This window comes from Lagopus muta, chromosome 1 (genome assembly GCF_023343835.1).
Source record: "Lagopus muta isolate bLagMut1 chromosome 1, bLagMut1 primary, whole genome shotgun sequence".
NCBI classification, from domain to species: Eukaryota; Metazoa; Chordata; class Aves; order Galliformes; family Phasianidae; genus Lagopus; species Lagopus muta.
The window spans coordinates 20,301,164-20,328,401 of record NC_064433.1 but is presented as its reverse complement, the minus strand read 5'-3'; the positions used below and the strand labels follow the sequence as shown (position 1 = coordinate 20,328,401).

The 27,238-nt window shown below is 43.4% G+C and overlaps 1 protein-coding gene across 4 annotated transcripts in view; it reads left to right on the top strand.

Annotated features, from left to right (window-relative positions):
• Window positions 1-355: 355 nt before the first annotated feature.
• The window catches only part of PLXNB2 (plexin B2), a 248,050-nt gene continuing 221,167 nt past the window's right edge, over window positions 356-27,238 (top strand). For 2 of the 4 annotated variants that reach the window (XM_048934711.1, XM_048934511.1), the window contains exons 1-2: window positions 356-484; window positions 8,541-8,643. The gene's annotated coding sequence lies outside the window, so the exon portion shown is untranslated. Of the gene's footprint in view, window positions 485-817; window positions 882-8,540; window positions 8,644-27,238 lie in introns of those variants that run through there. The other 2 variants (XM_048934604.1, XM_048934688.1) reach the window with 2 other exon arrangements.

The following is a 27,238-nucleotide window of genomic DNA, read 5'->3' as shown; positions in this document are numbered from 1 at the left end:
GCAGCCCCACCGCCAGGCACGGCCCCAGCGGAACCGCCGCCCCGCTCCCGGCCCCGCGGCAGCCCGGCGCTCGGCTCCCGGCGCTGGAGCGGCGACCCCGGCATGGCACGGCCCGGTCCGGTCCCGGCTCCCTGCGGCGCTGCGCTCGGCCGCGGCTCGAGACTCCCGGCGGCTCCCGGCCCCGCAGGGAAGCCCCCTGGCCGCGCCTGGCCGGCGGGCAGAACAATGAGAAGAGGGGAAGGGAAAGGGAGAAAGTGCGGCTGCTTCCTCCCGCCAGCCCTCTGCCTGGCTCTGCCTGCAGGAGACAGCGGAGCCTGACCAGGGGCAGGGGGTGGAGAGAGCAGGAGGAGGAGGAGGAGGAGGACGGAGGGAGGGAGGGAGCGAGGGAAGGAGGGACGAACGGGAGCCTCTCTCCTTCCCTGGGCTGTTTTTTCAGTTTCCTGTCTCGCATTGTGCTCACAGCGGATATGTGCTGCGCCTACAGGTGTGTCCCCTCCTCGCAGCTTTTCTCCGGCTCCCCGCCGTAGGCTTTGGCTGTCGGGGGGCGGCGGTGAATCGCGACCGCCATGTGACGATCGATCGATCCCTCTCGGGGCGCTCCTCTCTGCTCTCTCGCTGCCTCCCCTCCCTCTCTCCCTCTCTTTTCCCTCCCTTCTTCTTCTCTCCCTCCTTCCTCTCTCCGAGGTGGCCGCAGCCGCTGCCGCCTCCGCGCTGACTCTGGCGAGGCGGCGGCGGGGCCCGCCGGGAGCAGGGGTGGCCGCCGGGGGGCTGCCGGAGCGCCTCCGCCCAGCGCCGCCGCCCGCCCCGGGCTGCCGGGAGCCGCCTCCGCGCCGAGCGTCCGCGCCGCGGGCTGCCTCCGCCGGCGCTTGCACCTGTTGAAGGTAACGCAGCCCTTTCCCTGCTTCTGCGCGCCGGGCCGGGGGCGAGCTGCCCGTTCTGCTCCCGCCTGCAACCGCCGATCGCGGGCGCCGCAACTTCACCCTTCCCCGCCGCGGGCAGGGCGGAGGGACGGGCAGGGACGGGGCCGGGGTTGGTTACGGGGCTCCCGAACCGCGGCTCCGCGCTCCCAGTGCTGTTCCTCCGCCGCCTTGCAGGCGTTGCGGCCCCCCGCTGCCGCTCCCCGCTGCCGGCTGTCCCGGTGCCCGTCGAGCTCCCGCTCCCCGCCCGGGTTTCGCAACGCCCGGTGCCGGGCAGCCTCGGGTTCGCCGCCCGCTCGGTGCGGCGCGGCCCCGGCCCCGCGTTCCGCCCCTCGCACCGCCGGCTCCAGGTCGGGTGCTCAGCCGCGTTTTGTTTGTGTCTGTTTGCGGAGGCAGCTTTAAACTTTCTTTCCAAACTGTTAATTAGATATACTGCGTTTCGCTTCTGATTCGTGCCGGTGAAGGAAAGTGCCGGCCCGAAACAGTCGTGACTCAAAGCATAGTTATTGGGGCAGCGCAGAACACCTCTGCCGTTCCCTGTTGCGATGGGCCGTACCTGCGCGTGTGACTTTGTCTTCTGGGAGGCTGCAGTGGCGGTGCCACCCGGAGACAGAAGGCGTCGGGAATAAATAACCGGGGTTCTTCCTGCCTTAGTCAGACCCGGGGTGAATGTACAGAGAGTGAACTGCAAGTTTTTGGTGCCCAATTGGGAATATCGTTGCCTTTGTTATTGGTGTGTTGCAAGGCTGCGGTCCCATCCCTATTGCTGTGCTTACCGTGGAATGAAAACTTGTTTGTGGAGGAACTTGGTGCTTTTGTAGCTAACGTTGTTGTTACCTTGAATGTGATGATTAACTTATTGAACACCAGAGGGAACTCTCAATAGGTAATTCATTCAAGAGCGATATATGCTTGTTCTGCTATTTATGTTCTCATTACAATGGAATCTAGAAGGAAGCTGGGGTCGGTAAGTAATGGGCTGCTGGCATGTACCTGGCATTACCTCGAGCTTTCCTTTTCTAGGGGTGTCTGCCCCAAAGCCGGGCTGGAAATTCTTCCTCCTGCCTTTCCAAACCTTACAGTATTTAACCGGCTTTGGTGGAGCAGGATTGTGTACTGGCTGTGGGCAGAGCAGCAGGATGACCTGTTCCCTGTGCTCCGAGGAGTGAGCTTGGCACTCCATACCCATCCTCCTGAGTCCTGCACACATCCCTCTGGTGCAGGGGCTGCTGCCTGCCATGGAAAGGCCAGAACAGAGCATGCTTCCAGCCAAAACAAAAGGGAGGAAGTCTGCTTCTGAGCCTGGTGTGGCTTGTCCCCGCTGCCTTGAATACTTGTGGTTTCCAAGTGTGGTGGGAACCGAGTCTGACTGAAGACAGAGTAGGAACTTCTCTTTTTAAAATGCTTTTACAATGATCTGATGTAACTGAGCAAAGCTGGTGTTGATCCAGCTAAACTCGATGCTGCTTTTAGTAGTGAAGTCCAAATGCGCACCTGAAGCTTCAGATGCTCTTGATAAGCAGCTATAACTGTTCTGTTAACCAGATTTCTCTGATACTCCCAGATCGCTGACAACATGGGAAGGATGGCATAATAACCACACTTGTGACTCTGACTTGTGCTCCAGGAGCTGAAGCATCCAGCTGTTCATCCTGTCCTTTTGCCAGAGGTTACTTTGCCATCCAGCCTTGTTTCCTATTGGAGCTCGAGTGTGCCAGTGTTTACAGCCTGGCACATGAATGTGAGCTGTACTGTATGGCTGTTCGTGCTAGAGCGTAATGTGGGGAAGTCCGGTAGCATGAAGCCTCCTGCTCATCTCCATGCTGGAAGAAGGACAAGGCAGACAGCTGGGGTCAGCTAAATCAGGTGTGATCGAGAACTGGAGCCTGACAGCACTCACGTTCTTTGGAAATGGTGTTTTCCCTAGAAAATGTGACTCAGCTGAGCTACTTTCCTATCGATTCCCGTGGGGATCAGCAGCAGGAGGCAGCTCTGTGCAGGGGGAGGCTGTGTGATGGTCTCGCTCATGGCACTCACTTTGCTGGGTTTCAGAAGGTAGCAGTGAGCAGCTTTCTTCTTCCCATCCTTCGTCCCACATGGATTCTGGGAACTAGAAGGAGAAAGGTGTGTTTTCCCTTCTCGCCAAATCTTGCTTTGTACACCTAACTGAAGAATCTGCAGATATCAGTATATAAAATATATCCTCACTAAGGGCACAGCCATTTGCTGCCTGAGTCTTCCTGCAGATATTATTGGAAGTGGCGTACAGGCTTTAAATAGCTTTCCAAAACCGGGGGCTGTTTGCTATGGGTGCATAAGCTCCCCAAATACAAACGTACATTTGAAGGGAGATTTCTTGGGATTTGGGAGGTCCCTTCCAACACAAGCCATTCTGTGATTCTCTTCATGAATGCCTGCGAATAACAAAAATACCAGTGGCCTGTTGTTAGCATGTTTGAATTCTGGCTTGTTTTTAAGAAAACTGTTTGTACACATGTACTTTTCTTTAATGATGACACGATATTAATCGTTTATATTTCTGTAACACCTGGATTCTGAAATTTTGCATTCACTTTTAAAATGTTTATTGTATGAAGCACTGAATGAAGATATTTATTACACCAGTGCCACATTCTGACTATTGAATTACAACTGTAAAATTAAGGTAACAAGCTTAAATTAGAGTTTGCAACTTTAAACTCTTGCCAGCAAGCAGTTAATGGCAACGTTAACTGCTAGTAAAGTAATTGCTGCCATTTTTTTACTGTCATTTTGTTCTCACTTTCCTCCAGTCAGACTGTTCTATAGACATATAATGAATATTCCCCAAAATAGCTTGGCATTGTCGCTGATGCAGTTCCTCATCAGAACCAATGTGATGATGAGCTAATGTGCACTTCATTAAACACACTTGATTTATGCAAATAAAAGCTGTGGGGCCTTCCTTAAGTAAAGTTAGCACGTCTTAGTGAGATGAGAGTCTAAACAATTAAAAATGGAATTAAGTAAACAAACAACTCTAATGAAGCATTCCTTCCACTTTTTTACCTTTGTCTTTTCGACTCAGTAGTGGATATCTATTTTGCCTTTTCTTGCAGGCTTTCTCAACCAGTATGGAATCCTCAGTTTATAGTGAGAGGATCCAATTCTGTTTAGATGGTTTCCACTAGCATTAAAAATAATAATAATAATAATAATAATAAAAGATAAAGTAATCACAAGATGTAATATAGCCAGGTGCAACTAGAATTAGTCAAGTATTACTTGACTAGTTTTGTTTCAATATGGGCCCAACTTGGAATTGATATTCATCTCTTAATTCTCATTTAAAAACCAACCAACAAACAAAAGCACTGCACACGTAACCTGAGTAAGGCATTTAGATGGTGTCTCTTTTAGAAGTGCAGTATTTAGACAGCAAGTACTTTAACTGCTTGGTCAAAACTTGCATAGACAAAGTAGAAACAAGGAAAGGAAGAAATAAGTTTTATGTACCCATCAGTGGCTTAGTGTTACAGAGAAGCTCCCTTAGTGACCAGAAAATTGCTCAGTCTTGGCTTTAGAAGGAGGCTGTGGAGTCTGTGCTGGGAAGGCTCTAAAGAAGCGGATGGATGGAGGAGGCTGAGGACACGTGCTTGCCCAAGCACTGGAGGGTTGGGACTTGTCCTTAGGGAGGTTCATGGGTATCTGGTAAAACTGAATGTTTCTTGGTTTCTGTCTCTTTAGGAATAGATAGCTTTTGGATCTCTCTAAGCTTCTTTCTGTCTTGGATGTTGGAGGGAAGCCTCATAACTCCCTGAAGTGTCCATACCTAACAAAGATCAGCAACAACAGTTAGACACACCGAAGCCAAGCACCCTCTGCTCAGTCACCCAGCTGCAGGCTGCTGCAGTGCAAGGCAGAGTTCAACCCCAGGAGTGTGTCAGCACAGCTGTGATCACCACCACGTGCTCCTTGGGTTGTTTGGTTTCTCTTTGAAATCTAGCTTCCATGAGCCAGTGCTGGCGCCGGGGCAGCTTGATGATTAGCTCCATGCTGAGTTCCCTGACAGTTGCCAGAGGACAGAGTTCACCCAGCACCTTACAAGGTGCTTCTGCCTGTCCTCCACCTCTATGGGTAGCTGCTGAGCTTTCGTTTTCCTGAGCTGGTGCTAGATATGGACTCTTCCACTTCCTGCCCATGGGCAAACAGCTTGGTTGTGTGCTGGAAAGAACTGCAAACAGGAATTTTGCTTTATTCAGACAAAGTGTGTTTTTAGAAAGTTGGTTATCTAATTATAGCCTTATTTCTACTGTTTAGCTGGTTTTTCTCAGTAACTGATATTGCTAATTTAGGGCCATAAGTAAAGAGTAGAGGCTTTTTGGTCATTTGCAGTGAATGGATTTTGTGTTACTTGGCAGCAGTCACTTTCTTTATGCTGGAGATGTGTCATCTCTTTCTTTCTGTTAGAAGTGTATAAATCCTTCTCAATCCTACAGCAAACCAGAAAGAAGTGGAGAAACTTTGCCACTCAAACTATCCTTCCTGTCTTTTGTTAGACCATCAAGAGTGTTCTGCTCCACAAAGTACATAGGAACTGTCAACAATCAACTTGACTTTAACTTTTTAAAAATAAAATCCATGTAATTTTTAGCAGCTAAGCATAATTGTTACAGAACTTGCATTTTTTTAAAGAAAAAAATAAGTTGATGCTTATTGCTGAATGGATGTAGCTAGCATCTTTCTAGATAAGCTGGGTTGGTTCTGCGTGTCAGCTCAGTTTGAAGGGAATTCTCATAAACCCAACAGTAATCTTCCCATGTCTAGAGATCATTAGGGTGATAGCTGAGTCTCCCAGGACTCCTGGAGAAGTGACGTAGAAATAAAGTCTCACATTTCAGGCTTAACCTTCTGGCTATACTAACTGGCTGTGTTTTAAATATGTATGTTGAGAGTATGAGAGTATGCTTCTCACATCCTTTTTCCTGCAGCTTCTTTATAGCTTAAGAAGAGACAGTAGTTCTTCCTGGCAGATGGATGTACCTATAATACTCTTGTATATAAAGATATAGCGCTTGCATGCCTAGTTGTGTCGCTATTTAGAATTGAGGAGGGACCAATTATTTAATCCATGTGGGAAAATAATTATCATTCAAGTGTCTTCAGCCACAGGAAGAAAGTTAAGCATAGAAAAAATGAAATACATCAGTTTGGTAAAACAAGTGCCACTGAAATACAGTGAGATCTCCCAGAGTTCTCTCTATTTTCCCTGAGTCAAAGGGGGCAGTTCAGTCAACTTTTTCTTGGACATCAGCAGGCATACATGGCAAATAAAAGTTACTTTCCTGAAGATATGATACTTGGCTCTCATTAGTAGGCTACAGTTTCCTTCAGCTTGTCATAGTTATTTAGTCAGTCCTTTCTCTTTAATGATTCTGGTTGTGTTCATTGTAACTGGAAGTCCAAGATACGCTGTATCTCTCTTAAATGCATGAGAAGATTGTTAATTTGTCATTTATTAATACATTGGTGTGACGTGTTGAACTTGTGTGTTTTCTTCATTAAATCAGTATGAGACAAATTGGTTGAGACTTAGCAGTGGGCCTGTTGAATTTTATGGCCAAAAAAAAAAAAAAAAGGCAATAATTTAACCTCTTCAGGAAAGACATAGAGCTGCTGGAATGGGACCAGAGGAGGGCCACAAAGATGGTCAGAGGGCTGGAGAACCTCTCCTAGGAAGAAAGGCTGAGGGAGCTGGGCTTGTTCAGCCCAGAGAAGAGAAGGCTCTGGTGAGTCCTCGTTGAGGCCTTCCTGTACTTGAAAGGAGCTTATAAGCAGGAGGGAGACCATCCTTCTATGTGGTCTGAAAGGAGAGGGGGGAATGGCTTTAAGTTGAAAGAGGGAGATTTAGGACAGATGTTAGGGAGAAATTTTTTAGGTCAGAGAGTGGTGAGGCACTGGAAACAAATTGTCTGGAGAAGCTGTGGGTGCCCCATCCCTGGAGACACTCAAGGCCAGGTTGTATGGGGACCTGGGCAGCCTGAACTGCTGAGTGGCAGCCTGTCCATGGCAGGGGATTGGAACTAGATGGTCTCTAAGGTCCCTTTCAACCCAAGCTATTCTATGATTTGATTTCCAGCCTGGTAGGAGTGATAAGTATCTTAAAAGGAAAAAAAAAAAAAAAGAAAAAAAAAAAGATTTTTTGTGCAATTTTGATTCAGATCATCAGCAATTGAAACTTTTTCCCTCCTGAATTAACTGGCAGCCTATGTAAGTGCTAGATGTGATTACAAAGCCTGGTTGCTTCTTGGTTATTTTTTTTTCCGCCCAGAAGTGCTACATGAAGATATAGCTTGTATTTCAATGGCTTTTACTCAGACACAAAGTGTCCTTGTGATACTCATAAGAAGTTTTTCAGGAGTCCGTAACTCTAAGGCTGCAGAGCGGATATTGTGGGTGAGGAGCATACATGTGCTGTGTGCTCCAGGTTGCCTCGTCCTGCCCGCCCAAACTGTTGAGTTGAAAACCTAAAAGATTTTCTTTATATTGGCAACCCCACAATCCTGGTATGCATTTACTTACTGCAGGGAGATGCCTTTAATGTTCATTAACAGATGGTCTCTTCTTTTGACATTTAGCAGTGGCAAGGTCTGCAAGCATTTCATAGTCCATTGTGCATTTGATGCAGTGTTCAGTAGCACTAGTGAAAATGCACTGCAATATCGTTCTGGGTTTGTTGTTCAACATTTTGTTTTGGTTTGGTTTTTTTGGAGCATCAGCCATGGGACTGGGTGTAGTGTTGCCATGTTGCTCATTATTGCTGCATGCTGTCCTACCCCATTCAGTGTTTCTATTTATTTTTGTATCTTTGCATCCATCAACCACATTAGCCTCTTTAATAACAACATGAACTCCTAGCGTGATGCTTGGTTATGCGTCTATGAGGACCTCTCTATCCTTTCTGGTTTCCTTACTTCTTAACTTCACAGTCCTCTGATTTGCAAACCTACTCACATTCCTCATTACTAGATAGATACATCTGCATTCAGATGTCTTAAGAGTGTTTTGGCTGGAATGAGCTCAGCTTGACAAATTATTGAGATAACTCTGTGTGATATCCTTTCTATTGTTATTTACCATGCTACTAAACCATGTAATCCATTAATTTTATTGCAGAGGATGTGCTTATTTCCAGCCAGGCAATAAAACTAATAAGAGATATAGAGCATAATTCCAGTCTCTGTGAACTGCATAAGGAGTATTACACTTCCACTGTGATGTTATTCAGCAATGATAACTCTGAGATCTTTGATTTAACTGCTTTTTAATCTATTTGGCATGTATTTTTTATATTCTGTTCTTAAAATCTGGTTGATTTGATGTTCGTTGACACATTGTTAAGTCTTCACTTGCTGAATTCAGTGTGAAATCAATAGATTTCACCTGCCTTACTCTTCCCCCTTTTGTGTTTATACAAATGACATGTTGGAAAATTCCTCATTTTCTTGAACTGCCAGTTACAAATCCTTTTTTGCTTAAGATACTAAGAAACCCACAGAGCACGTGATTTCTTTTCAGCTGTACACGTTGTCCAGCCCCTTGTCTTATATTTTAACTAAAGCATCTTTTCTTCATCTCTCCCAGCAGGAACAAGTACACGTCAAAAGGCGCTTTGTCCTGGCAGCTATTTGCACAGAAGCCTGAGGCACTAGAGCTCCCTCTCGCTAGTGGTGGTCGTGCTGCTCAGGTGGGCTAAGGATTTACTTGGATTGACATTTTTTGATTTTATTTTTTTTTTTTAACCTCTCTTTCTCCTTTCCAAGAGCTGTGTTGCTCACTTGAGAAAGAGGGGGTCCTCTTGTAGAGCTCTGCAGTGTGGTTGCTTGGGTATGTTAAGAGAAGAGATGGCCATGGGGGGGTTTATTTGCTTTGGCTTTAGGTTGAAATGTGACCTCAAATTAAGTTTAATAATCTGCCAGGAGAATGTATTTACATTTGTGATCGATACTCTTTGATTTCATAGTGATTTTTATGCATACTTTTATACCTCCTGGACCTATAGTGTAAAATGACATTAAGCAACTTGTGTGTGCGAGTCATCTCCAAGGTAACTTAGTTATCAAAACACAGTATCTCAGTTGCTCAGAGTAACACCACTTGTCTAATTGCACTTTGACAGTCTGCATTGCTTGTACTGCTGCTTTTCAAATTGTCGTGTACAGGTGTGCTTGGCGAGAACTTCCCAATTTACTTTTCCCAGTTGTAGCAATTAGTTCTTATCTGTTCATTTTGATCCTCGGGCCTGTGAAATAAATAAGTACATCTTAGAAATGTAAACAGTATCCTTCAAACTAAACTCTTCATGCTATTTTCTCCTACTGATAATCTGAAGAGGCAGCCTGTGTTTTCTGTTGTTTGTGGCATAATTAGTCTACTTCAATTATACTTGAATGAGAGCTCTGATATCAGAAGGGAATTTAGCAGCATCAGAAGTTTGGAGCTTTTTCATGAAGGAGCAGTGAGGACTTTTCTGTACACTATTACCAAGCTTGTTGGGAGAAGAGGCTGTAAATTCATGGTTACATACCTGTATTCCTTCCTTCCCTCTCAGAGTCTTTTCTATTTTACCCACATCTTTCATGTACAGTAATATGACAAGGTCATGTTGTTTGCTGCTGTGTCTCCTTCCAAAACTCTTCACTGTGCTAATAGCATTTGCCAGACCAAACAGGCCTGTTTGCTAGCATACACAAAGTCTGGGCTGCTTTGTGTACAGCTGCTTTTGGTGCCAGAGTGCCATGTATATGATCTGCTGTATGCAGTGGAGTCTTGTAGGTTTCTTGACTGGTGACTCTATGGCTTCTGGTTTTGTTTTGCATTTAGCAGATAATTTCAGTTATCTGATTTTTTTTTTTCATTGCTGCTTTTTGAGGAATTTTGCAGAATCCCAAGGTGAAAAATCCAATTTAATATGAGTGTTTTGTCTTAGTATGTAAGTACGACAAATGGATGCCACAGCGTTCTTTCTCAACCAGGAAGGATAAAGACCGGCTAGCTCTGTTATCTGTCTTGCTCCTCTCCCCAGAAGCCCCTATGTGAGAGGAGACCTGCATTCCCAGATTTCCTGGCTTGAGCAGAGCCTTCTGCAAAGCACTTCTACTTCAAGCTCTCTGTACCCGTGAGGTGGTTTGGCACAGGGGGAGCTGTGGCAAATGGGTTGGCAGCATGCGTAGACCATGCACGCTAACATGGAGGCATCGGTGGCTGCTCTTCTGTAAGTTGTTCCCTCCGTCAGTGGCTGGTAACTGCTTGGTTCTGCTACCACAACTGTTTTGTGAACTGGACAGAAGAGCTGATCTGGCATTAAACTCTATTACATGTAATTATTTTGTGGCTTTGAAAGAAGTTATTTTAAAAGCCTGATTGCAACTCTGATGTGTTTTACAGCACGGCCACACCAAAATGTGCATCTTTGCAGTGTTGGATTGAGAAGCTGAAAGGGTTAAAAAACAAAAACAAAAACAAAGGCTATTAAAGACTCACTTTAACTGATATTTTTGCCAAATTCTTTGTGTTATCAAGCCACGGCTGTGTCTGCTGCTGTCATCCTTTCCTGCTCATCCCCTTCTGGGTGGCCCTATTAGTCAGGAAAAAGGAGGCTTTTACGAACAAAGTTTGGGTGTTGAGTTTGTGTATTCAGTAACAGCAGTGCCCTTGTGTGGTTCACTTCCATTGGGAATAATAGGAGGTGGCCTTAAATTGAATACAGCCATTTTGCATGGACCTTGCTAGGGCTTTTATTCTCAGTGGATGCTCTAAGCATGGTGTCTATATGCACTTATGGAGGAGTGTGAGAATAGGCCAGCTTTCTGGATGCCCAATGGTTTCCTTTTTTAGCTAATGACCTCCTGTGTATTACCAGCACATGGACTGTGCTAGTAGTGTAGTGCTAACCATGCATGTAGTCATTTCCTTTTCCCTCTTACCTCCTTTTAGAAGACTTTGCTCTTGAATCTTGTAAATGGGGTGATAATTTCAAAGCAAACAACTTTCAGTTGTTTCTTGCCAACTTTTGCCCACAAGGTATGCAAAGTAAACAGAGCAGTTGGAAAATTAGTTTCCTACCTCCCCTCCTGCTACAAAGCATCCCAGGATGTCTCTTGGCTCTTTTTAAAGTATGAGTGAAATGAGAACATTTTTACATTTGTTACTTTTCTACATTTTTACAATTGTTACACCAAATTGCCTTTTAATGAATGGAGCCATTGCACAGGTCATTCATATTCTTCTTTAGGAAAACCTTCTAAAACGTGAGGCTTTTGAAAAATCTCCCCAGTTCATGTATTGAACGTAGAGCTGTTCCACTGCTTTCTGCAGTGAAAGGAAGTTGAAATATCAAGGATGAAGTGAAAAGAAAAAAATATAAAAAAACAAATAAAACATGATTTTGAAGTACATTCTGGTGAAATATGAGAATTCCTAGTCTTCTTAGGCTCTTGGAGGTAACTGAAAAGAATTTCCAGGTTGCCTCTGTGTTTTTGTTTGATTTGAAAACTGTATCTCTCATTGCTGAGTGGCAGGTACACAGCACTCACAGGGAGTGATACCTGTCATAGGATATGAATATACACGGCCAAGCTCTGCCCTCCAGCTGTTTTAATGCAAGGAGGAGGTGTTAAAAATTAATTTTAAAATATTTTTAAAGGGAGAAGATATTTAAAAAAAAAAAAAAAAGACTTTAAAAAGAATGTGTCTTTAAAATTTGACAAAGAAATGGTTAACACTTAATCTTCTCAGCTCCAGCCTAGGTATTGAACAGCCTCTGCCAATTGAGCAATAGGAAAATTTGTTAAATGTGAAAACTAGACCTGAGGTTATTGACCCTGAGGCTTGGCTACGAGGAGATGGCATATCTCTATAGATAAATATCCATTATGTGATAGCCTCCAAATGAGGGAGGGCAAGTCCCATGTGTATAAGGCTTACAAGAATTCAAGTCAACAATCGAGTTATAATCTAATGAGGCCACAAGCACAAACATGACTTCAATTTAAGCTTACCCATGGAAAGCTGGAGGCACCTGTCCCAAAAGAAGGCTCTTCATTAGTGCCTTTACTCCCTTGGCGTGCTTCAAATGGCTCTATTGCAATAACCCCTACAATTTCTCCTTCACGGGTTTCTGACCCCTTCAGGAAAGTAGCTACATATATGGAGTGCACTCTATTCCTTTTCAGAAATAGGTTCTGTATTATATACAGGGATAAATAATATGTAATTATATATAATATATAACATAATTACAATTAATGTGTTTTTAAAGGAAAGTATGCTTTGGCATGTGAAAACTTTTCTATCATGAGTAAAGATTTTGAAACTCACTGAAGGTTGGCTTGCTGTTTTTTTTGTTAAATAGAAATTCCTTGAGTGCCATAAACATTAACTCAAAACATCTGAAAGAATGTAACAGTTCTGTCTTCTTCTGGAATATTTCAGTTGTGCTTGTGCCAAATATTGAGCAGTGAGCTCAGCTGCAAGGGCCTCATCTGGCTGTACTTGTAGTCCCTACAATGTATGAGCTGATTTATTAATTTTTTTAGTACAGATTTAATGTTAAGCTTTCATGTTTACTTGAAGGGAGAGGAAATATTACAATTAGAGCACATTTTTTAGTCATGTGTATATCTATGAGCCACAAGGCAAGGATGATGTGTTCTTGCAATAATTTATTTTTAAGTAGCTATGCTTCAATAAAGCACGAGATCAGGCATTCCACACCACACAGTAACATTTCTTGCTCTTTAGTTCAAATAAACTTCAGCTCAACTGGCATATATATATTTTTTTCTAAGTGAAATTATGACTATCTACTTTACAAACCTAAGAGAAATTAGGACATGATGTAGCCTTCTGCTTAGTCTATCCTCCAAGATGCTGCTTTGTGAAATTTGATTCAGCGTCTGTTTTTTTACCTGTGAATCCTTAGTGAGGTTAAAACTATCCAGATAAATTCAATGCAAATATGATGCAGATGTTACCAAACCCAGGAGATGGCTGAATGGCTGTTGTGAAAGGCTTTGTGATCAGACAGGAAGTCAGAGTCTCATCTGCTTCTCTGTTGCAATTACAACAGCTGCTTTTCTATATAGTCTGAAGACAAATCTTTTATAGGTGACATCTAGGTTGGTGGTGGTGGTTTGTTTGTTTTTCCAGGTTGGTGTGATAAGATTGTACATGCAAAAGTCTTGAGAATGCTTACGGTTTCTAATCTTCATTATAAATATCTGTGATCTTCAGTAAGGTGGACCAACGTACCTCAAAACTGTATTGCTACTTACAGAGAAATAAGATCGCTTTCCTCAAGGGAGCACCTGTGCAATGTTCAGATAAAGTGCTTTATCTAGAGTGTAGAGATGGGGACACCAAACCTTCTGTGTGCATGCTCAACCAGGCTGGGGGTACTCAAGGGAGAAACTCACTTTCTCCTTCAGGTTTTGATTCTCTGTGATAATAAAAGAAGCACCATTCTACCTTCTTCTTCACTTGGGCTGGGTGCTGTCCTGCAGCAGGTGGCCTGTTGGCTCTTGTTCAGAGGGGGAAGCTGCTCTCCTTTAACAGGAGAGTGAAGTGAATGGCAGGGCTATTCTTACTTGCCTAGGGTCAAAAGTGTAGATTTAGTGCTCAGTGCTGGCAGACCCAGCAGTAGGAATCACTGGTCCTCAGGCCTTTGTGTTCAGAGATTCTGAAGAATCTCCTCTTGGCTGAAGAATGACCCTCAGGTGGTGGTTTGGACCTATTGTATAACTCCAGCCGATGAGAATGTGCTGAGATTACACTGAGTGTGTGCTTGTGCAATAAAAATAAATTGTGAATCTGCAGAAGCAGGTCCGTTTAAAATAAAGTATCACAACATCAATTATGAGCAGAGGATGTGAAGTAAATCCTTCACCAGTGTTCTCTGGTAGCTCTGCAAACATCTCACTGTTCCTAGAATGCAAAATCATTCCTCCCTCCTAAAGAGTACCAAATGCTTTTAATATTGACTGAGAGATTAAAAGAGACAACAACAACAGTGAAGTTTATAGTTCAGATCCTATTATTGCATTGAATAGCCATTAATGTTGCTGCTGGGGGAAAGGCGGTAGGAAAGGAAGCTGAGCTTCTTATAACTGCAAACTTCGGAGCTTCTAAACTTTTAAAACGCTCCTGCTGCTTCCTCCCATGTCAGTACCAACTGCCATGCTCTGTTTGTATTTTGGATGTCAACTTGGGAAAAGATTTGATTTGGTGCTGCAGCACAGCTTGAGGAACCTGCTGTACAGAATATTAATATCTGATCTTGTTTCATTAATATCAATTTCAGGCATGCATTCCAAAGAGGGTTAGTATTAAGCTGGTTTTAATCGCTGCAATATTCTGCAGATTTCTAGACAGAACACACCAGCTGGTTTGCACTAAATTTTACGGTACAGGAGACGAGAAACAGGCTTCCTCAGGGAAAGGGGGGGCTGGCAGTGCAAGTCCTTATTGCACTGGGGAGTTCTCTGCACTGGCAATTGTCTTGCTTTCAAAGAGAGAACTGGTTTCAAATGCAAGGTTGGAAACCAGGGGAGTGTCTTTCTTTGGCTCTGCTCTCTCCTTGGTTTCTGACAACCCTGCCCAGATACATTTTTGTCCTGGTCCCATCTCCTGTCTCTGGTCTCAACTCCTGTGCTTCCTTGCACTTGCCTGTCTCTGGTTTCATTCTGCAGTGGAAATGTGAGCTGGATTTGTGGGATGTCTCAGGGCCACCACCCCCTCCCTGCACACCTAGTGCAGGAGGGGCTGTGCAGATGTTTGCTGAGTGTTGAGCAGATGCTGCCAGGTCTCATCGCCTGGGAGGCCCTGCAGATCTTTGTATCCGAAGCACAACGCCAAATGAGATTATGAGACATTAGGGTGTTGGTGTTTGTTTTGTGGGTTTCTTTTTTTTTTGGGGGGGGGGGGGGGTGGGAGGAGGAGGAGGTTATTTTGTTTTGGTTTTTTTTGCAATTCAAATAATACATCCTTTGAAGGAGTGAAAGAACCGTATCCTTCTCTTTATCTCCCCTCTTTCCACCACGTAACAGGGCATAATTATACAGCAGCTATATTGTTTTACAAATGCTTCTGTGCGTGAAATTAGTGTGCTTCCAAAAAAAAGCCCTAAAACTGAAAGACCCTGCAGTGTTTGTTACAGCAAGTTAGGCCTGTGACACACTATCCTCTGAGAAATACTCCTGCATAGGATTTAGTTATCCAGTTCATCAACACGCATAATTTCTGCCATGATTTCCGGCTCTGAATCAAGATCCCATTTTGTAAAGATGTCTCCAGAAGAGTTCTATGTATTGAGCTGTACAAGAAGAAAAGGTTAAAATTTGTTCTTACAGCACTAGTGGAAATGTATAGCATAAATGTGCGCTGCTTTAAAATATGAAAAATGGTGTCTTTTAAATATCAAAGGGATTAGTATTAATCCAGCACTTGTGATTTTCTTAAGTCACATTATTTGCATAATAATGCTCACCACCTGCTATATCTTCAAAGCGCTTTTCAGACATTAACTAATTGATCTTTGTAACACCCCTGTGATGGAAAGACCTGCTATTATCCCCACTCTGCTGATGTGCAAACCTGGACCCCAGGCGTTTCAAGTCACTTGGTCGGCACAAGGTTGAGATGGGGGCATGGAGGGCGCTGGGTGCCTGATGTCCCTTCCTCTGGCAGTGCCCGCTCCCAGCACTTCCAAGGCTGTCTGCTTTCTTCTTGCCTGCCTTTGTTTGGAAACACAAAAATGAATAGAGTTATTTCTTTGTGTCTTAGTGGAGATAGTGGTGTGGGGAATGTTGATTTGTTTTTATTTTCAGTTTGTTTGCTAAATAATTTTGCTCTGGATTTTAGCCATCCTATAGGAAAAGAAACAGAACATAGAAAAGCCTCTTAAATCTGCTTATTGTCTGCATGCACCCCAGTGATACTAGTCGAGAGCTTTTAAGCATGTTTTTCTTTGTTCAGGACTCAGTGTGGTCTTGCTGTTATAAGCCTTTTGGTCAAGTTTTCCCCTAGTTGTCAGAATAAGAAATTCTTACAATGGGAAGTGACAGGCTGAGCTGTGTGCTGTTTCAAAATAGAAATTCTCACCCCGCACTCACAACCTCCAGAAGATGAGATGGGTTCCAGAACTGAGGGCTGGGCTGTGCTGCCCATTGGGACAGCAGGTTTTGCTCTCTGGGAGATCCAGCTCAAGCTTCTCCTTCCTCATGTCTGAGGGATCTGGGGGTGTGTGTTGGCCTCATGTGGGTAACGTGTGGGTAACTTGCAGTGCCCTGAGGGTCCTCACAACTTCTGCAGAGCCTAATAAAATACCAAGTGGATTTGGTAAATATTACCTACTTTGAACTAAAATGGAGCAAAGATGAAGAGTAGGCAGATATCATGTGTGTATGTCAAAGAATAGGTATTTAAAATCCTGTTATGAGTAACATTCTGAGGGGGTGTTTGAACTGAGGCATTTAAAAATATATTATAGTCTCCTTAATTTGGCAGAGTCACCTTGATATTTAGTGCAAGAGTTTACTGTCAGAGTGCACGGATGTGTTTTTCCCATGTTCTTGCAGCACTATCTCCACGCAGGAAATAAATAAATCTTAATGCTGGAGTGCTTGGTGCCATCAGCACAAACTAAAACTTGGGAAAAGCACGTCATGTCAGATTTCAGGGAATTATTTTAGATAATGTATTATTTTCCAAGCATAATGCTCGGGTTTCTGCAAGGACAGAAGCAATGGTGAAGTGGCAGATGACACAAAGAAGTTAGGTACATAATTGTATATATTGGCTTTACGTATTGTCTAGGCAGGAGGCTGGGAGAGGCGGGGAAGGGAAGCACGAGTAACTCTGAATTCCTTTGTGCTGTAGCTGGGACAGATGGGCTGTAATCTCTCTTCATGGCACAAATTACAGGGTTTAAAGACCTTTGGCCGCTGATGGTTTCATGGCTTCTTTTCATTCCCTTAAACACCATTTCTATGTAGCCTGTGTTTGCTCTGTTCGGAAATGGATCTGGCTTCAGGTCAGAGCATTGCTTGTCCTGTAAGAGCCTCTCTCTGTCTGGTTTGTCATCTTCGGGTGACATGAGCACCAAGAAGTGTTTCTTTACTGTGCTGGTGACAGAGCACTGACACAGGCTGCCCAGGGAGGTTGTGGAGTCTCCCTCTGAAAATACCCAAAAGCCACTTGGACATGTTCCTAGGCTTATGCTCTGCGTGTCCTGCAGGTATTTTTCCACCTTATCCCCTCTGTGATTCTGTATACACGTGAAAGGCATGAAACAAACGAGTCCCTGTGCAAAATACTATTGAGAGAGGAAAGGAAAACAACAGAGAGAAGGTGCAAAGAGCAACTCGGGAGAGGAAGGAGGTCATGCTCCAACAGATGATTGACGCCAGGGATGCATTCCAGTCCTGATTAATCCACTAATGACCTGTTTGAAGACCGAAAAGTGGGACAAAAGGTAGATCACTGAGCAAGAGGCAACATGTTCAGGCAGGGGTGGAAGTGCAGAGCAGGATGCAGTGCTCAGTGCTAGATGGAAAGGTTTGGTGACCCTCTGCCCAGTGAGGATGTGAGGGACTTTCCTGGGGCAGCCACTGCTGTCAGGAGTGCAAAATGGCCCATTGGTGCTGGTGGTGGAGCAGAGGCTGGGCAAGCAGGCATTGGAACCCGCCTCCCAGTTCTGCCTTTGCCTGTTGGGCGTGTGTGCTGTTGGATCGTGACAAGAATTGCACTTTGGGCAGTGATACCGTGACTTCCAGAATGTGGAACAAGGAGCATGCATTTTGTCTGGTCTTCTTTCAATCTGAAATTACTGAAGTATGGAGTTTCTCTGTAGCACAGGTGGTAGATATACAGAAACGAGTCTGTAGCAAACTTTATTTTAACATGCTTACTGTATATCAGGGCAAATAATTTTTAAATCAAAATCCAACATTTCTGTCCCCTCTTCTTTTACATTAGTGAAAAAGATAAAAATATTTTTTCTAGTCATACTCACATTTGAGATTAATGTTTTGGGCATGATGTTTAAGCAGGATGCAGGGCTGTCTGCAGTGGTGCATGACCTCCTGCATGTATCCAGTTGCTTCTCCATAGCATCCCATCTGAGGGCCTCAGTTCTGGACTGCAGACAACATCAGATGCAACTTACTCCTGGCAAATTTTATTTTATTTTTTGTTATGTGTGCTCAGTTAAGGGGTTATAGAAGCAGCTTTCCAGAAAATCTGGGCAGCTATCAAGCAGTGATCATTTTTGATCTGTTTTCTGCTGGACCTTTCTGAACTCATGTGAAATGCTTGGCAAACAAGTTTTATTTAAAATAATAGCAAGCAGGTTTGGAGAGGGTCTTAAAGAGGCTGTATACAAAGTCCATTCTCTGCTTTAAGGCTAGGTCAGCAGCATTGAAGCCATTTTTTACAGATATTGTTGGACTGTACTCCAGACCTCTGATGGGAAGGGCTGTACAGATGTGTATTCCTGTGCTCAACTATTATTACTGTGATTTTTTTTTCCTGCTGTTTATCCTGTATCATCTGGATGCTATTTAGGTCTCTTGTCTTTAATAGACAAGGTAAATAGTTAATTGCCTTCCTCTGTGAATAATTTCTCCCTGTGTACTCAATAAAAGCTAAATCACTTGCCAATAGTTCTTGGGCTCTTGAAAGACAGAAAAAGCAAGCTTTTAAACTGGTTAAAGGATTCTTCAGAAATAGTACTGCTTTGGCAGTTTATATGGCCTTGAACTTGGTGTAGGCTGACTCCATAGGCTGTAACCAGCTAGGTTTGTTTAGTAAACTTTTTAAAACCTCTCACCTTTTAAAAACCAATTGTTTCCAGACTCTTGTTTATAAGAGGAGTTCTGTGCCTCTTACTGGTTTAATTCCAGTCTGAACAAAAAAGCTAGTGTCTTGTTCAAGGGCCTGCCTCACTTTATACGGGCTGATTTACAATACAATGTGTAAATGTAGTAGCAGCTCAGAACAAAGGCGAGCTTGTTTATCCAAACAAATTTGAGGGTGAGGGCGAGGAGGTAAATTGCAGCCTGCTCATTGCAGCTGGAGAACAGAAGGAAACAGCCATGTGGGAAAGCATGAAGGATGAGGCGATCGGCGGCTCCTCTGCACAGCCTTCCCGACCCGAGGAGCCAGGCCTGGCGGTGGCTGCTCCCCAACTTTTTGGAGAAGCCTTGGTGACTGAGCTTTGCTGGTAATTACAGGGTTTTGTGGCCGGTTGTGTGCCCGGCTTGAAGTGGTTGTTCTTCAGTAGGCGACAGCGAGGAGTCAGGCGAAGCGCCTGGCAGGCCTCAACCGAGTCGCCGTTCTGCAGCCAACTGCTTCTGCTAGTCCTGAACTACAGCCAGCAAATGCATTTCTCAGATTTAAGCATCCTGGGTATTTTAACCTTATTGTTAAGCTTGTGCATTTCAGCTATAAAGGCTAAATCTTTTAGCAAAGAGATTAAATTGTGTAGAAGTTATATTGCCTTGTCCAGACATGAAAAATAAATTGTTTGAAGTGGGCTTCCATCCAAAGTGTGATCGCTCCTGGAAAATAGATTGGAATAAAGCACTTACTGCAGTGCTTAGCCAAAAGGTCTTGCACACTCACTTTTCATGCTTTGTATAAATGAGTTAGCTGCCTAATTATGAAAAATGCTAAGGAGAATCACCTATTCAAATTCCTATTGATAGTGCTTCTCTATGTTGGCTACAGTAAGGGTACGGTTGCTGCAAATGCTCATATTCTTACTGCCTCTGGTATCATGTAGCAGCTTGAAATGAAAACCTGTAAACAGCTTGAAGAGAAAAAGGAGGCTGTTTGGAACTGGGAAGGAAGGAAGGTGAATGCTCCTAATGCAGCTCATCAGCCTCCTCCTCTAGTTACTTGCTGCATGCTGCGTGCAGCCCTCATTGCATCAAGCATCATCACTTTTCATCTGTTCTCCGTTTTCCTGCCCATTATGTCCAAAATTCATTTCAGTTTTGCAGAGTTTTCTTCTAAACTTTTCGGTGTTATAAATTATGGGTTCTCTGAAATCTTCAGCATTGCCTGTGGGAAGAAAACTTTAATTTGGTTTAACAGTAGATGAGTAATCTAGCTACACAGTGATTTTTCAGTTCAGCTGCAGTCAGCTTCTTATTCCAACTGTTCCACTAAACGTTTCAAAGGCGGCAATCAATTCCCAGCCATCCTTGTTTGTCCTTCTTTTGATTTTTCTTATTCTTTTCTTGGTTGATGGCATTGAAAAGAGAGCACAACCTTATAATGCATGTGTGCTGTTTTCTGCATTAATGGTTTTCAACATAATTTTGTTAAGTCAGAGCACTAACCTGTTTTTTGGCTAGAATTTTATCACAGGGACTCAAATATTTTATGCTTGCCATTTCAAAACAGATGAAGAGCATCACATAAGGAATACATTTTAAGTTCTTCTGCCTGTTTTGCTCCTTTCCAGTGTGAAACTGGGTCAATGTTGGTTAAACGAGTTTATCTCGTTCTCCGCTTGCTTGAATACCAAGTTGAGTTGACAGTTCTGGCTTGGTGTGTGGGGTGACTCCACAGCCATTTTGCAGGCACCCAAGCTTTAAATTCATCCTTAAATGTTTGCCTCTGTTCTGTGGAGGGATGGGTGCACCGTCCGACTTGTGTTTACAAGGACAGGAGGTTGCTGTGCTGAGGTCAACAGCGAAGCTCCTGCTTTAGGGCACCAGATGCTCTGTGGGACAAGTGGGCATGGTAGGAGATAATTTGATGAGGTTAGAGCTGCCACCCCACAGGCTCCTTGTGGGACATTGGATGGGATGTGCTGCTCTTGGGAAGCTTGTTTTCATTCCTGTAATTAGTAGGTAAGCTTGCTCAACAGAGCAGTTTACTCCCAAGACTGCATGAGAGGAAGGTTTGGTCCCTGGGGACTACTGCCTGCTGAAGTAGGGGGGTGTTGTTTTGTTTTAAGTAGTGGCACAGACCATTTCCTGATGACAGGACAAACATCTTCATAGCTCTTGCTCTAAAAAGCTTTGAGAAGGCTGTGGGTGATGGGTCAGCCCATAAATGTTATTAATTTCATGTGGAGTGGCTAAACTTCCTGCTGACTTAGGTAATGTACCCACTGAGCTTGGATAAAAGGTTAGAGATGGCAATTACGGAAAAATCCTTTTCTGTTAAGCTTTCCTAAGCTTAACCAAGCCACTGTCAGTAATTACTCTCTTTTTTTTTTTTTTTTTTTTTTCCTTGCTATTGTGGACTGAGTTTAATCCAGACTTGGTTTATTTAATTTTTTATTGCTTGAATGTGCACACTCAAGCTACATGAAGAGTATCAAGCTACATTGGATACACACTGAGCAAAAGCATTTGCTGGATGTACCTGGTGTGTTAAGCAGTGAATAGATTTACAGTATGTTTTTAAGTGGTCATAACTGGGTTGTAAAAATGCTTTTATTTCTCCTGTTGTCTTTTAACTTTAACAAGGCTTCTTGCAGGGTGGCATCAGGGCTGGAGGAGGGGTTCAACCAGAAGGGCTAGAAATAGCAGCTGTTTGTTTATGTCAGAATTTTTATTCTCTCTTCTTCCTACTCCCTTTCTTAGGGGTAGTCTTATGTATTCCACCCACTCTCGTTCCCTTCTGGTGAATGTGTGTGGATATGCTCCAGGACCATATGTGCTTGTAGATACATACTTCAAAGGAAACTCCAGACTGCCTAGAGAAGCTGCTTGAGTTTAGATGAGCTGACTGCTACAGCATTTCTTTTGAAGAACCACATGGCAGTGCTGCCATTTCTCTCCTACAGCACTTTTATCCACCAGTGCAAACCCTCAGCCTCCAAAGCATTGAGCCCCTGATACACATACTTTGTGCAAACCTAAGTAAGCGGAATTTCACCTCAGGGCACCAACTCAGCTGGGCTTTTAGGTGGCTAGCTGACATGTTTTGGATCACATGATGTATTTTCCCAGCAGTAAGGATAAATTGAGATCTGTTTCTCTTTTCCCCTCCTTGCATAATGGTTTCTTCAAAGAATGCTTTCCCAGGTTTTCTTGGAACAACAAACAATTGCCACAGCTGATTCAGAGACACGTTCTTGCTAAGTCATTATTTCTAAGAACTGAGGATTCTGGCTGCAGACCAGAAAGACTTCAGTTTTGTCTATTCTTTTGGGGCTATTCTTGATTAGAAGCCCGCTTTCTGTTTGATAACCTCTGCATATCTCAGTGGTTTCTGTGGTTTGCAAGGTTATAAGCTGGATATGCCAAACACACTCTTGGTTGGGAAACACAGAGTATCTGGTGCAGGTTTCAACATCTTCGTGTATCCACAAAACAAAATTGCATGATAGCTGCTTTGCTCTAGCAGCAGCAGCTGTTGACCCTGCACTGTATTCATGTTAAACGTTTGCCAGGATTTGTCCATTAAGTTTTCCAATATGAAACATTGATCTTTCACATGAAAGCATTTTAAAAAAACAAAGGTCTCTATATCTATTTTATGGATATTTAGTCCATTACTCCTGAAAAATGAGTGATTATAGCTGGCAGATGCTTCAGTGGACTTTTATATAGCATCTTTCACTCTTTAGTGTTCTAATCCATGGTGCTGATCTTTATTCATGTGTTTCTCTAGAAGCCAGTTTCATATCCCAGACAGGCTGATCCTGTTTGTCTGTAGCTAGCTGGAAGTAGAGGAAGGAAAATAGTTAGATTTCTCACAGGTGTTGCCATGCAATCATGCATCCCCTTCTCCAGCCCTCACAAATTTGGTCATGAAATGGAGGACACAGGACTGTGTACAGAAATTGTCAGATTAAAAGCAAGCAAACAAACAACAAACAGCTCTCTGAAGGTAGGGAATTGGTAGTATTAGGGATCAGCAGTCTTGCTTGCTCGCCTCCTTAGACAGCAGCATGAAATTGCCTTTAAAGACTTGACAACAGCAGAAGAAAATGAATTCTCCCCCTCTCTCTTCCTTTGGAAGAGCATCTTCTTGTTAGCCCATCTGCTCATAAAGGTGTGACTCTCTCCATTTGTTATCCCTAAGATGATCTGAATGTGTTCTGGGGGGGTTCTCTCCTCCCCCGCGTAGTCGTTTTCCTGTTATCTGAGGCTGGTGGAGTGTTTGTGCTTGCAGGATTATTTGTGTACAAATGATATCATTTCTCCTGAGAATACATCTTCTGATGATGATCAATGGCTCAGTTACTTTTAATAAAGCTGAGACAGTCAGACATAGGAATTCTTTTGAAGCTGTGGAGGCCTCGTCTGAGTCATATAATACCTTAAATGAAAACAGAGCAAATAGGAAATGTGGAAGTGGATGACAGGTGTTGGCAGGAGGGATGTTTAGAAAGTTTATAGTTTTCATGGTTTTCTTCTCTGCTCAAAGCAAATGATTACTCTGCCTTTAGGCACAGATGAGCTGCAAATCAGAAAACGGTGGAGAAAAATGGCTCAGCAGTGGTGGGGAAGTGAGTGATGGGTCCAAGCAACCTGACACCATTTCCTCTTCAGGACAAGGAAAGCTGCTCATGCTTATGGATCAGCCCCATCGGCTGGAGCTGGCTGTGGGAGGGTGGTCCTGGAATGGGCTGGCCAGAGGCCAGGGCTCTGCAGCTCAGCTTCCCACCAGGAAGCAGCTCATGGGACCTCTGGCGATGATTAGCTCCAAAATGCTCTGGCAGGCATGAGGTGGTTCAGGGACACGTTTGGAAGCCATAGATATTCATAAATATTTAGAAGCAATAGATATTCTGTCTCCTCTGACTTTCCTATTTTCAAGTGTCCAGATGACGATTACACTCTTTTGCTAGTCCAGGCTGCACATAGTCTTTTTTTCAAGCCAGTGAAGCAATGGTGCTGTTTTCTAGAGCTGGTAAAAGGGATTCTTTAGAGATTACTGACATGAATGAAGTGTACTGCATACTGCTTGCTTTGCACCTTGAAGATGAGGTCTTACCATGCTTGGGAAACCTAGTCTAGGCACTGGCTCATATTCACCACCATTGATTAAAATGTTAGGGGACAGATTGATGTGGGTTTTATTTCCTGAGGTGAGATTACTAGTGACAGAGTATGAGCAGCAGAGAGATGGGATTAAAAGGCATCTTGCCTGGCTGCTGCTCGGTATCTGAGAGGAGCATGGGGACATGCTGTGTAGCAGTGTTTGTGAGAGAAGCTGGTTGACAGTTGTTTGGGGAAGCTTTGGGGAGGGAGAGATTTCTCGAAGGTTGTTGCTGGTCTGTATGTTATCTTTCAATAGTTTATCCCTAGCTTAAATTGCCAGTTTCTGGAGTCAAGCAATTGGAGAGAGCCACAGCATTTCTTTAGAAAACTAACAATTTCTCTATTCCTGAGATTAGCTTGAGAAGGTACAGCAAGTTAAATCTGTGCTTAAAAATCAAAACTGTGCCTTATTTATCTCTTCGAAATAGCTGAGGTTTGTAGTATGGTTAGAACTTTGATTGCTTTGTAACCAGGCCTGTGTGTGAGAAAGCACACAGAGGATGACAAAGGTTTCTGCTGGCAAGACCTGCACATCATGTTTAAGTATGCACTAAGCAGGTGGGGTTAGCTCCTGGGGACTTCTGATATAGTTGGCATTCTTTGTCCGTTAGAGAGCCCTTTCTTTTTGGGATGGGGTACAGTAAAGTGTTTCTACCCTGCCCCCACTCTCTGCTGCTCTCTCTATCATTCTGCAGCTGTTTCCGCACTCAGCTGGTCCAGCTTCTCAATTGGCTGCACTTTAAGCCAGGCACTCAATGAAAGGTTTTAATCTGGGGATGCCTTTTTTTTTTTTTTTTTTCAAATGTTTTTTTTTGGAGGTTTGATTTTAACCTTCATGCACAAACATGCTCCCAGCTTGCCTGCAGTTGGGCGAGTGGATGGATGACTGTGCGGAGTGTGGTGGCCCACCCAGTGGTACCCAGCCCATCCTCATCCCTAGTGATGCCATTTTTACTCCACTGGACCTAAGTTTACTGTAATCCAAGAAAAGACTTTGGCATTAACTGCATTACCATTGCTTTGCTAACGAGCTTATATTTAGGTCTTAATTTTTCCACCCACCTCAATGATGAATCCTTTCTAACAGCCAGAGAGAGCCTAGCCCTTATATTAAGGGGGGTGGGGGGGAGAAGAGAAAACATCCTCTCTGAGCATCTGTTAGCTGTGTCCCAATTGGCTCAAAAGATCTGTGTACTCTGTGCTTGTGAGCAAATGCTATGTGAACCTGCCAAAATTATGCCCTTGGCTGCAAAGCGAAGAGGCACATGGAGTCCAATTACTGGCTGTAAGCAGTATAAAATAATGTTGAATAACTCCCGATTCTTAGATTTAATTAAAATGAAAGGCTGAATTGGCACATCTAATTCTGAATTCTCAGCGAGGGGTAGAATTTTGCAGCAGAGAGCAAGGTCTAGAGGAGAAACTTAGAAATATTTCTGGTAGTGCTAGAAGACAGAGATCCAAAAATATTTGGCCTTGTTTGCAGCATTGAACATGCTCTCGTTCATGCTTTTTGTTGCTTGTTCCCAAGTGACAATGACACATTCATTTAAGCAATCAGGGGAAAAAAATATATATTTCAAAGCATCTGATTATGAATCATACCAAAAAAAAAAACCCAACCACCGTGTTGAGGACATAAGAAAAATGTCACTCAGCACTTACAGTCATGAAAATAAAATAAGTTTAGGGAAGTAGAGGACCCAAAGTAGCCTGCAAGTCATTGTGTATCAATACAACTTGACAAGAGTGATTTCTGTCAGCATGTCAAACTACGTGTTTTGCAGTAATCATCCTCTGTTTGTACCAAGATTGCCTGGTCTGACTGACAGCTACTTTGCTTGCTCGTTCATGGAGTAATCAGTTTTGTCTCCTATGTCTTTGTTAATCTCAAGAAGAAAATTTCACATAGGCTCTCTTTATGGGGAAGGAGACTTTTCTTCTCATTCCCATGGGTAAGAAGATGTTGGAAGAACCGTGTGTAAGGGAGAAAAGAAAAAAACAACTCACTTCTGCTCTTTCTGGGATATTGTTATAACTCCTTGCTAATGAAGCTAATATAGCATGGCGGTGGATCAATCCCATGTGGGTACTTCACAAAAATGAATTTGCAGAATTCCCACGGCTTCTTTAAAATCTACTTACTTGTGTTATGTGCTACCAATTTAGCTTCTTAAACCTGTTTTTTCATCAGTATGGAAGAATCAGCAATCCTCTGAGCATAATAACAGTTTTCCTAGCTTTTTGGGTGTTATTCCAAATATGTGGTTATAATTGCAGTACTAAATTTTTTTTTTTATGATGGCAGTGTTTAAATTATTGCAGTGGATTGCAGAGTTATATTCTGCTTGGACCTTTTGCTAAAACCAATTAATTTTCAGTACTTGGGCTTTCCTGAATTGTATATTTTCTGATAGAGATGTAAAAGTGATTCAGCCTTGGAAATCCTGGCCTCTTTGAATTGACATGATGTTGAGCAATGCTTGTACAAGTGCATTTTTGAAAGACTTAGTTGTAAGCTGAAAGCCTCGTTCATCTCGATCCAAATACCAAACCTCCAGCATTGCCACACTTAGTGTGGTCTGAAGTCTGATATCTATCATAAATCTTGCAATATTTCACTTACTTTTAAACGCAGTACCTCAGAGTCGTATTAGAAATAATTCTAGCTTTCAATTAAATTCCTGCATTTCAACAGTTGTAGCAAAAGACAAATAAAAACAGTAAAAGCACATAGCTGCTCAAATATCTCAACATGATAATGGAGATACTTCTTATACTTTTGGCACTGTGTTTTTGTGTTTGTTTTTTTTTTTTTAATGAGAAGACATTCATCTGAATCATAGCTCTTGAAGCATTTGGGGTTTGCACAACTGCTGCAAACCATGATACTGTTCACCAGTGTAAATAGTGGTGATCCCATCAAAACCCAGTCTGACCACTTCCTTCCTCATTTTCTGATGGGCGTAAGCTATATCTGTCACCATCCTAAATGCAGGACTAACTAACTTGTGTACTGAAGTTTATGGAAGTATTTGTTTTTATCTCCACCTTGTCAAGTGGTGCAGAAACCCAGTGTGACTGCATCTTCCAGGCTGGATGGGTGCTGGGTGCAAAAGCGTCCTATTTGCCTTCAGCTTCAATTCAGTACCTGTAGCTGAACTGCTATTAAAGCACTGGATCATTGAAAGATTTAGCTTGAAAGGGGCCTTGAAGATCACCTAGTTCCAGCCTCCTGCCATGAGTCTCCTACTAGATCAGGCTGCCCAGGGC